We start from the raw sequence: 10650 nt of genomic DNA, 5'->3' as shown, positions 1-10650 counted from the left end.
ACTCATGTGGTTATAGGTGCACAAACCGGATAAAAAACCGGATCCGGACAAAATAAAAATCGGATTTTTTTGTCCAGATATTCCAGAACCGGTTCCGGATCCGGTTCCGGTTTTCGGCGTCGGTTTTTTTCGGATTTTTTTTTCCAGAATTGGTTTTTTTCGGATCTCGACCGGCTCGTCGGAAGCGGGTCAAGTACGAATCTTGCTGTCAGGCGATTGGTTATGGTTTCATTCCTTTCTCATTTTCTTCCCTTGGGGAATTAGAGAAGGAGGCTATTTCTTTGCTTAAGCGGGTTCAGAAGAGTTCGATGACGCAAGATATTGGTGCCGGTGCTGCTGCTCATATTTTTACTAGGATAGGTTTTGCTATTGCTAGAGGTGTGGGAGCCCAGATTGTCTCTAGGCTTCCGACTAATTTTTTGTAAGTTTTAAAACTTTTAAGTTTATAATAATAATAATAATAATAATAATAATAATAATAATAATAATAATAATAATAATAATAATAATAATAAAGTACTATGGAGTAAAAATTGAAAAGTTAATTGAGTCAGTGGGAAAAAGGGTTGTTGGATTTGTCCCACATCGACTTGTTAGTAGAATCAGGTACTCAAAGTGGTTGTATATAATAAACTAGTGTAACTCAATCGCACATTCCCACATCGAATGAGTAAAAAACTCATATGTGAGGATAGTGGCTATAAAAGCAACAGCTCAATATCTCTAATTTTATGGGTTTTGTGAAATGAGAAGAACCTAAGGCCCATGGATCCGATAAAAAAATTTGAAAAACAGGATCGGATTCGGATCGGATTCCAAACCGGATCGGATTGGATCCGGTATTTATCCGGAAAAAATCCCGTTTCCCTGAGAATCTGGATCCGGTTGGAACCGGATCGGATCTCGGATCCGGATCCGGTTTTGGTTGTGTCCGGTTCTGGGTGTGTCCGGTTCCGGATCGGGTTTTCGGATCGGATCTCGATCCGGTTTTTTTGGGCATCTATACAATGGCGAAGCCAGGATTTTAACATAGGGGTGGCTTACGCAATAAATGAATATTACGAAATAGTAATTTTTTTTTTTAAATTGAACTTTGCGCAAATGAAGTCGGACACATCTATTTTTCTTGGAAGGTAAATTATATTTTGTTTCATTCAAAATTTTAATGGTTGAGAAAGTTGTGACAAAATATATTAAATTAACTTTGGGCTTGAAAAAAGATATGGAATTATTAATTAAACTTATGATTATTGTATTACTTGAATACAAAAATAAAAAATAAATATAAATAGTACGGGTAATAAATATAAAAAATACTATAATTGAACTTTTGAAAGAATTATTAGAGGGGTAAAAATATTTTTTTTCTTATTTATTTTTTGAAAGCTTGGAAAAATAAATAAATTTTAAATATTAATATTAGTATCAATCTAAAAAATTGACTAAAAGATAAATATAGATATTAGCGTAAATAAAATAGGAAATAGAAAAAGACAATTATATGAAAAGACATCATCTGACACTAATAAAACGTTTACATATTTATCTTTTTTAATTAAAAATAAAATATAAAAAAATACTTATCTCTCTTTCTTCTTCCTCATCTTCTATTCTCTCTTCTTCCTTTACTGATCTCTGTATTTCTTTTTCAATACAACTCACCTCACCTCAAAGTATAATCTCATCAAAAATCAATATATTACATACTACTGCTCAAAATCTAGCAAGATCCGCCCCTCAATAGGAGATGCTCAAAACAATTAGCATTAGAGAAATAGTAATTGACTACAAGTATATGGGCTCAATAGGGGATGCTCGGCACCCCAAAGCACCCCTATTGGCTCCGCCATTGCATCTATACATGTGGTATTGAGTTTTGTTGTTGTTGTTGTTGGAATCGTGATGTTATTTAATCCTACACGAATCGTATGCATGTGGCTTATAATATATAAGATCGTGCATTATAGATGAATCATTGCTGTCAATATGTTGTTGATTAAGGTTAAACGTGTAAATAAACACAAGAGTTTAACATTAACCGAAATTAATCTTATTTCTATTACATCAATAATTGGTATGCAAAAAATAAATAAATAAATAACGTCTACATATAATATAAAGGGTCTACATATAAAAAGTAACGAAATACTTGCACAAATTTTTTTACGTTAGACGTACATGGTTTCACTAAGTTAGACTTATACCACGACCGTTCACCTCAAGATGAATGATTAGTAACAGTTGAATCGATACCTCATCTGAAATTCAAGTTCTATAATTTCAAATAAAATTTAAGTTCACAACTTCAAATTAAGACATAACTACAATTTAAAAAGAAAAAGCTAACCTTTTTGTCTTCTTTTGATTTTCAAATTGCTTATTGAAAATGCCTAAAACATACTACACAATCACGAGGACACTTGAACTAAAATTATCTACATCTATTAATGAAATTAAGCCAACCTATCTTCCACCTTCCTGTTCCTCGTTTGGTTTTTTGGGTTGGCACGGTAAGATTAGAACCACTTCATCTTCTAACAAGCCTAATGATTATGACCATTGAGACATTCGTTTATTCCCTTGTCTTTTTTCCTTTCTTTCGTGGTACCATGAACGGGCTCCAACTTTTTCTTCGTTTGGATGTTTCACAAAATAAACCCGAGGCTAACGCTTGTTGTAACCATAACTCGAATTCTTCCTCTTCGTCTGTCATTTCCCGCATCCAAATCCCATGGATATCTGGTCGAGTTTGATCTCTGACCTTTTTCCAATCCCACCATGTTTACATGAAAACTTGGACCGTGTGTGTTTGGCCTACAAACCATTCTCTGTACATCAAAACTTTTAGCTTCTTACATTTGGTTACAAGTATAGATATAGATAACAAACAAAAGAAAACAACACCCTACAACGAAAACAACCAAACCAAGAGGGTAACCAATCTACACATCAAAACGGAAGATTAGAAGCCATCTAAAACAAAACACAAATACCTCAAGTATCTAAAAGAACCAGGACTCAAATATCCTTGATAAATTCACCGAATTTTGTTTTCGCTCGGCCCCTTGCACAGGTTTATTCCTCTTTTGCTTTTTATATACAGAAGTCTTTTATAGATGATAATAATAATAATAATATTGTTGTAATTTAGTAGTTTATAACTACCTTTGGCTTATTTACTAAGTAGAGACTTATACATATAAGTAAGAAAAGAGAGAGAGTTTATATATATGAAATATATATCAAAGTGTGTTTTTTGAAGGCTAACATAGAGGCCTTATTTATAGTGTAAAATATTACTATACAAGCTATACAAAGTTGACTAAAATTTATCATCCATATGACTTTTTGTACTCATATTATAACACTCCCCCTTGGATGACCAATTTTATTAGAGTGCAACTAGTACTGTCTCATTAAAAACCTTGCTAAAGAAAAACCCAGTGGGATAAAAACTTTAGTCAAGGGAAAAAGAGTGCAGTGTAGAGTTGACTCTCCCTCAAGTAGACATCGCTGAGTCGTCACATATTTTGAACTTGCTCCATGCCAATATTGTGAACGTGTGTTCTGAAAAACAGCGGTTGACAGTGCTTTGGTATAAAGATCAGCAGAGTTGTTAATTGAACGTATCTCATTTTAATCTGGTTGTCTTATATGAGAAGAATATGAGGTTTTCATCTGAAACTTTATCATCTAAATCTTTTATGTACAAGTTTAGCCCTTGTGACTTGTCTACAGTCTCCTTCATGGTTTGCTTAAACCCTTATTTCAATTCCTATTCCCTTTTAGTCTTTTCTGAGCCTTACCAACATACCATTCGTTTCCATCAAACTTATGACCGTTTAGACCGTCTATGGCTTTCGCGCCTCGTCAGCATTTATATTTTGTTCTGTCACTTTTGATACTCTTCTTTCATTTGTATTATGCAAGCTGCATTATCTTCATATACAGTTGTTGGTGAAGATAGTTGTTGGTCTTTTATAGCATTCTCCATTTAGGAATACATACTGAGTTTGAGATTTATCTTTATGAGGATTTAATGAATGACCTGCATATACATAATTAACCAAATCTTGTTTTTAAGCGTTAGAATAAAATAATTTTAAATCAGCAGTTCCTCAAGGGTATCAAAATATCTGCTTGATCCCATTTCAATGTCCTTTTTTTTTTTTGTAGAAGTTGAGCTGAATCTTGCCAACAAATTAACTGCAAGAGAAATGTCAGGTCTTGTATAATTTATAAGATACATAAGAACCTCAATTGCACTAAAATATGGAACTTCCGATCTATTAAGATTTTCATGATCTTCGCAGGGATGAAATAGATCAGTGTCAATATTGAGTGATCTAACAACAATGAGTTTGTTTTTTAAAAAAAAATGTTTTAAAATTTTTCGGTATAAGTTGTTTAATGTACAAGTTAACCATTAGGCATATGTTCAATTTGCACTCCAAGGTAATACTTGGTTTTTTCAAGATCTTTCATTTCAAAATAATTCTTTAGAAGTTGAATGATTTCATAGATCTCTTTATTTGTTCATATGATGTTAAGAACATTGACATAAATAACTACGATATATATCCGATCATTGTTTTTCATAATAAAAACACATGTGCAAATAAGTTTATATGTATACACTTTTCTTATCAAGTAATCACTTAATCATTTATACCACATACGTCCCAATTGTATAGACCCATATAAAAATCTTTGTGATTTAATAGAATACATTCCCTTGGATTTTGCATTAGATGCTTATGATACCTTAAACCCTTCAGGTATATTCATGTATATCACTATCAAGTGATCCATACAGATAAGTAGTTACAACATCCATGAGATGCATTTAAGTAACTACCAGGTTGATTAAGTATCTAATAAGTAATTGTATCCATTACAGGAGGATATGTTTTCCTCATAATTCATTTTCGGTCTTTGTGGAAAATTTTGAGTTACAAGTCTAGTTTTGCCTTGTAACTTCATTTGCACATTTCTTTTTCGGATAAAAATTCATTTGTATCCCATAGTTTCACATCTTTAAAAGTGATAACGATTAATCCGAAAACTTTTCTTTTATTGAGCGATTCTAATTCAGCTCGTATTTCTCCTTTCCATTGAGCTCAATCATGTCTATTTTGATATTCAATGACAGATTTTGGTTCTAGATCATCATCTTTATTCATGATGTCATTGTAATATTATATGAAAATATTTCATCAAGATTTTTCATTTCATTTCGGTTCCATAATATTGCATAATTTATCGCAATTTATGTATTTACATTTATCAATATCCTCTGCAGAAGGAATATTGATTCGTGGTTCTTCTTGAACACTTTCTTTTACCTCATTATCAGCTGATTTTCTTTTTCGAGGATTTTTATCTTCGGAACCAATTGATCTTCCACGTTTGATGCGTAGCAAAGACTCAACAATGACATTATTGCCAGCTTTTGGAATTTCAGTTCGAGTTGGAGCATTTATCGCTAGTATATATGATTTAGTCACTTTTTTTTTATATCTGTAAATGCATAAAGTAATTAATTTGCAAGTTCTTGCATATGCATTATTTTTGAACTTTCGTTTCACATTCTTTTGTGCGAGTTCAATATACCTTAATTGATGTTCACATCATGAAGCATCATTTTATTTATTTATTTTTTTACTTCACCCCCTAATCTAGGGAACAATGTTTTATTAAAATGACAATCAGCAAAACGTGCTGTAAAAACATCACCCATCATGGGTTCAGTATATCTTATGATTGGAGATGTTTTATATCCAAAATATATTACCATCTTTCTTTGAAAAACCATTTTATTGTGCTGTGGTGATATAATTGGAACATACACTGCACAACTAATGCTCTAAGGTAGAAAATATTTGGCTCTTGGCCAAAATCAAGTAGTAAGTGAAAATATTTATGACTTCCACATGGTATAATGCGAATTAATGTCGCAGCATGTAAATTTACATGTCCACATATAAATATTGAGAGTTTTGTACTCATTATCAATTGTCTAGTTATTAGCTGCAAGCGTTTATCTATTGATTCAGCTAAACCAATTTTGTGTATGCACATGAGCAACTGGATGTTCAACAACAATCCCTGTAGATATATAATGATCATTAAATGCTTGAGATGTTAACTCACCAGCATTATCAAGTCTCATCATTTTAATGGTGTAATCAGAATAATGTGTTCTTAATTTAAGAATTTGTGCAAGAAACTTTGCAAATGCCATATTACGGCTTGATAACATACAAATATGAGACCATCCGCTAGATGCGTCTATTAGAACCATGAAATATCAAAATGGTTCACATGATGGATGAATTGGTTCATATATCTTACCTTGAATTTTTTCAAGAAACATTTGTGATTCTTTTTCACAATATACTTTTCATTAATCACTATATGTGCTTTCCATTAATCACCATATGTGTGTTTTTTTTTTTTTCATAAATCACCATATGTGCTTTTTCATTATATATCCTTTTCACCATATACGCTTTTAATCATATGCGCTGTGTTTTTCACCATATGCGCTTTTAATCATATGCGCTTTGTTTTTCACCATATGCGCTTTTAATCATATGCGCTTTTCATCATATACGCTGCGCTTTTCATCATATTCGCTTTTTATCATATGCGCCGCGCTCTTCATCATATGCGCTTTTTATGTGAATAGTAAATTAATTAATTTCGTTTTACTATTCATATGAATTAATTTCGATTTACTATTTTGTTAATTGAGTAATATATATACATCATATACTTGTGACTTCGAAGACTCAAATGAATTTGACCATATAGTTATATGTTGTACCTTGCACATTAATTTTCAGTAGAAGCTTTAGATGCATTTTTTTTTCTCTTGATGAACTATTTGTTTCATATCTAGCTTAGGCAATTATTGTGAACATTTGGTCCCTATAAGAGCATATATCTTTTAGACTTTTAGTTGATTTGTACTTGTCACAATTAGGGATAGCACCCGCGGGTCGTGGATGAGGATTCATTGGATCCATCACCCGTACTCGCGGATTTTTTTTAAAGAAACATCCATTTGAACCCTTGTTCGTTGAAACAATTTGACTATCCTTTTAACTCCCCATTATTAAACGGGCCATTTTGATGCACACTCTTAAAAAAAATAATTTGTTTTTTTTAAGTTTTATTATTCAACCTCCTTTTTTCAACGGTCACGTTTTTAACAAAACATTTGACAAGTTTGGAAAAAAGTTTTTTTTTTTTTTTTTACTTTGCTTTCCCCCTTTCTGTAAAACTCATTTAAACACTTTCTTTGTTTAAAAAAAAAACTTCCTTTTTTTTATACGTTACCCGTAAATTATAAATATATAAAAAAAATTTTTTGTTTAAAAAAAAAAAAACTTTCTAGTTTTTAAAAGGCCACTTGACCAATTTTTTAATTCTTTCACAACACCCGATATCGTGATCGTGACCTTTCACCAAAGCAAGAGATATTCTTGATAAACTAAACACTGACTCGTGTTTGGAATTGTCGGCCACAAAAAAAAATTCATTTGATAGAAGTATATTTTTTTTAATTATAGAAGGAGACCACTTCAATTTCAATACTTCATTTTTGACAAAAAGCTACTCCATGTTACCATTCCTTTTTTTTTTATTTTAACTTTTAAAATTTACTTTTAATAAAAATACAAAATACTTTTTTCTGATTTTAACTTTTAAGATTTACTTTTAATAAAAATACAAACTACTTTTTCTTATTTTAACTTTTAAGATTTACTTTTAATAAAAATACAAACTACTTTTTGTATTTTAACTTTTAAGATTTACTTTTAATAAAAGTACAAACTACTTTTTCTTATTTTAACTTTTAAGATTTACTTTTAATAAAAATACAAACTACTTTTTATATTTTATCTTTTAAGATTTACTTTTAATAAAAGTACAAACTACTTTTTCTTATTTTAACTTTTAAGATTTACTTTTAATAAAAATACAAACTACTTTTTGTATTTTAACTTTTAAGATTTACTTTTAATAAAAGTACAAACTACTTTTTATATTTTAACTTTTAAGATTTACTTTTAATAAAAGTACAAACTAATTTTTCTTATTTTAACTTTTAAGATTATAAATTTAAGAATAAATATTAGTATGCATGAAATAAATAATGATTAATTGCATAAGTAATCATAAATGTTAGATAACATATAAAGACCCCATCGTATTCGTATTGATCGGAATTAATCTCGACCCATGGTACCGTGTTGTCAAATGACGTATTGCGTACATAAAGTACCGTGTTGTCAAATGACGTGTTGCGTACAATCATGAGGTCTTATTAACATAAATATAAATGTTAGTGAAGTTAATAAGAGTTAGATTACAGAAAATATAATTCAGGCGGTATAACCGACCATATATAACTTAAATAACATAAATATAAATGTTAGTGAAGTTAATAAGAGTTAGATTACAGAAAATATAATTCAGGCGGTATAACCGACCATATATAACTTAAATAACATAAATATAAATGTTAGTGAAGTTAATAAGAGTTAGATTACAGAAAATATAATTCAGGTGGTATAACCGACCATATATAACTTAAATAACATAAATATAAATGTTAGTGAAGTTAATAATAGTTAGAAAACATAAATGATAGTTAGGCGACAGTGTCGACCATATATAATTTAGGTGGCAGAGCCAACCATATAATAAGAACAATACAAATGCACTAAAAACTTAATAAAAATTAGTAGTTCAAAATGTTAGTAGTCCAAAATTTGATATATTCAAGTCTGAAAATTATTAATAATTTCATACCTTGATTAGTGACTCGTGATCGTTTGAGATATCCTTTGATTACACTAAGCTCATCGTGCTGATAACGTGTTGTAATTTAGTAGTTTATAACTACCTTTGGCTTATTTACTAAGTAGAGACTTATACATATAAGTAAGAAAAGAGAGAGAGTTTATATATATGAAATATATATCAAAGTGTGTTTTTTGAAGGCTAACATAGAGGTCTTATTTATAGTGTAAAATATTACTATACAAGCTATACAAAGTTGACTAAAATTTATCATCCATATGACTTTTTGTACTCATATTATAACAAATATATGTAAATATAAATGTAAATGTAAATATAAATATAAATATAATAATAATAGTAATAGTAATAGTAATAGTAGTAATACATGTACCTGCCTGCCTACCTGTACCTGTGTACCGTGTGACACTAACTAACACTAACACTAACTGTGATAACCCGAACTAATCCATCCGGACGGAGTCTTCAACAGTTGGTTCCATGGCGATGATCGACTCCAAGTAATATCTTTAGTATGAGCGAATGCACAGCGGAAAACTTAATTCGTACCTGAGAATAAACATGCTTTAAAAAGTCAACATAAAGTTGGTGAGATATATAGGTTTGATGCTAGCAGCGTAATAACTATGGACCACAAGATTTCATGTAAACATTTTAATAAAAATATTCTAAGTGGTTGAGCACTTGGTAACCATACTTAACATTTAATCACGTCGCATATTCCCTTTATTATGAAATCTTACTACACTGTACCAAGTGTAGTCACGAAACGAAGTACTGTGCAACCGTTGAATACTGGTCGTCCAGTCCGGTTGGGGTTGTCAGGCCCGATAGATCTATCAACAGGATTCGCGTTTACAATACCGCTGTAAATAATAGTTACCAAGCTACAGGGAAGTATGCCAGTGGTACAACTCAACGTAGAATATATTTTTCAGTTACTTGTGTCCATAACGTAAAACATAAAATACATGTATTCTCATCCCGAAATATTTAGAGTTTAAAAATGGGACTATATACTCACCATACTGTATTTTGTAGTAAAAATACATATAACATCATTGATCTAGTGTAGGGTTGGCCTCGGATTCACGAACCTATATCATTTGTATATATATTAACTCATGTAATAGCATTTAAACAAGTTCGTATATTAACATTGGTTAATAAATAACTTAGTTACATCTAATTAGGTATTTTAAATAAATACTTAATTTGTATATTAGATTCATATTAAAATATTTTAACTAAAATATAATGTATTAAAGTTTATATATATTTGATTATATTAAGATATTTTTATATATTATATGTAACTTAAATAATAATATTTTAGTTTTTAAAATATTAGTATGAAATTTTATAAAAATATTATTTGTTTGCTAATATAATCATTATAATAAAATAATGGTAAATCTAATAATGATGATAAATTTAATAAAAATAATAGTTTTAATATTAAATTTAATGATAATTTTAATGATTATGATAATTTTATTACTAATAATAATTTTAATAAAATGAAAATAAAAATATTACCTTTAATAAAAATGATAATTTTCATAATTTTAATTATAATGATAATAATGATAATAATAACTATAAATGCTACCTTAAGGTATCCAGTTTCCAAAAACAATTGACAATGCTCAGACTCGAACCCGCGACCTCTCATTCACATGGAATACCCTTTAACCATTCCTCTGTTATTGTTTTTCCGAAACTTATAATACCCCAAATGTATATATCCCGATTTTAGTTGTAACAAGAAGATGTTGGGTCATAATTTAACTAAGCCCAATTACTTGATTAGTC

At 29.9% G+C, this 10650-nt stretch overlaps 1 long non-coding RNA gene across 1 annotated transcript in view; it reads right to left on the bottom strand.

Annotated features, from left to right (window-relative positions):
• Window positions 1-2278: 2278 nt before the first annotated feature.
• LOC139850275 (uncharacterized) overlaps window positions 2279-10650 on the bottom strand; it is a 43450-nt gene continuing 35078 nt past the window's right edge. The window contains exon 3 of the long non-coding RNA XR_011759970.1: window positions 2279-2828. This is a non-coding gene — a long non-coding RNA (uncharacterized lncRNA). The remainder of the gene's footprint in view (window positions 2829-10650) is intronic.

The sequence above is a fragment of the Rutidosis leptorrhynchoides genome, chromosome 5 (assembly GCF_046630445.1).
Source record: "Rutidosis leptorrhynchoides isolate AG116_Rl617_1_P2 chromosome 5, CSIRO_AGI_Rlap_v1, whole genome shotgun sequence".
NCBI classification, from domain to species: domain Eukaryota; kingdom Viridiplantae; phylum Streptophyta; class Magnoliopsida; order Asterales; family Asteraceae; genus Rutidosis; species Rutidosis leptorrhynchoides.
This window is presented reverse-complemented; position numbering and strand designations above follow the sequence as displayed.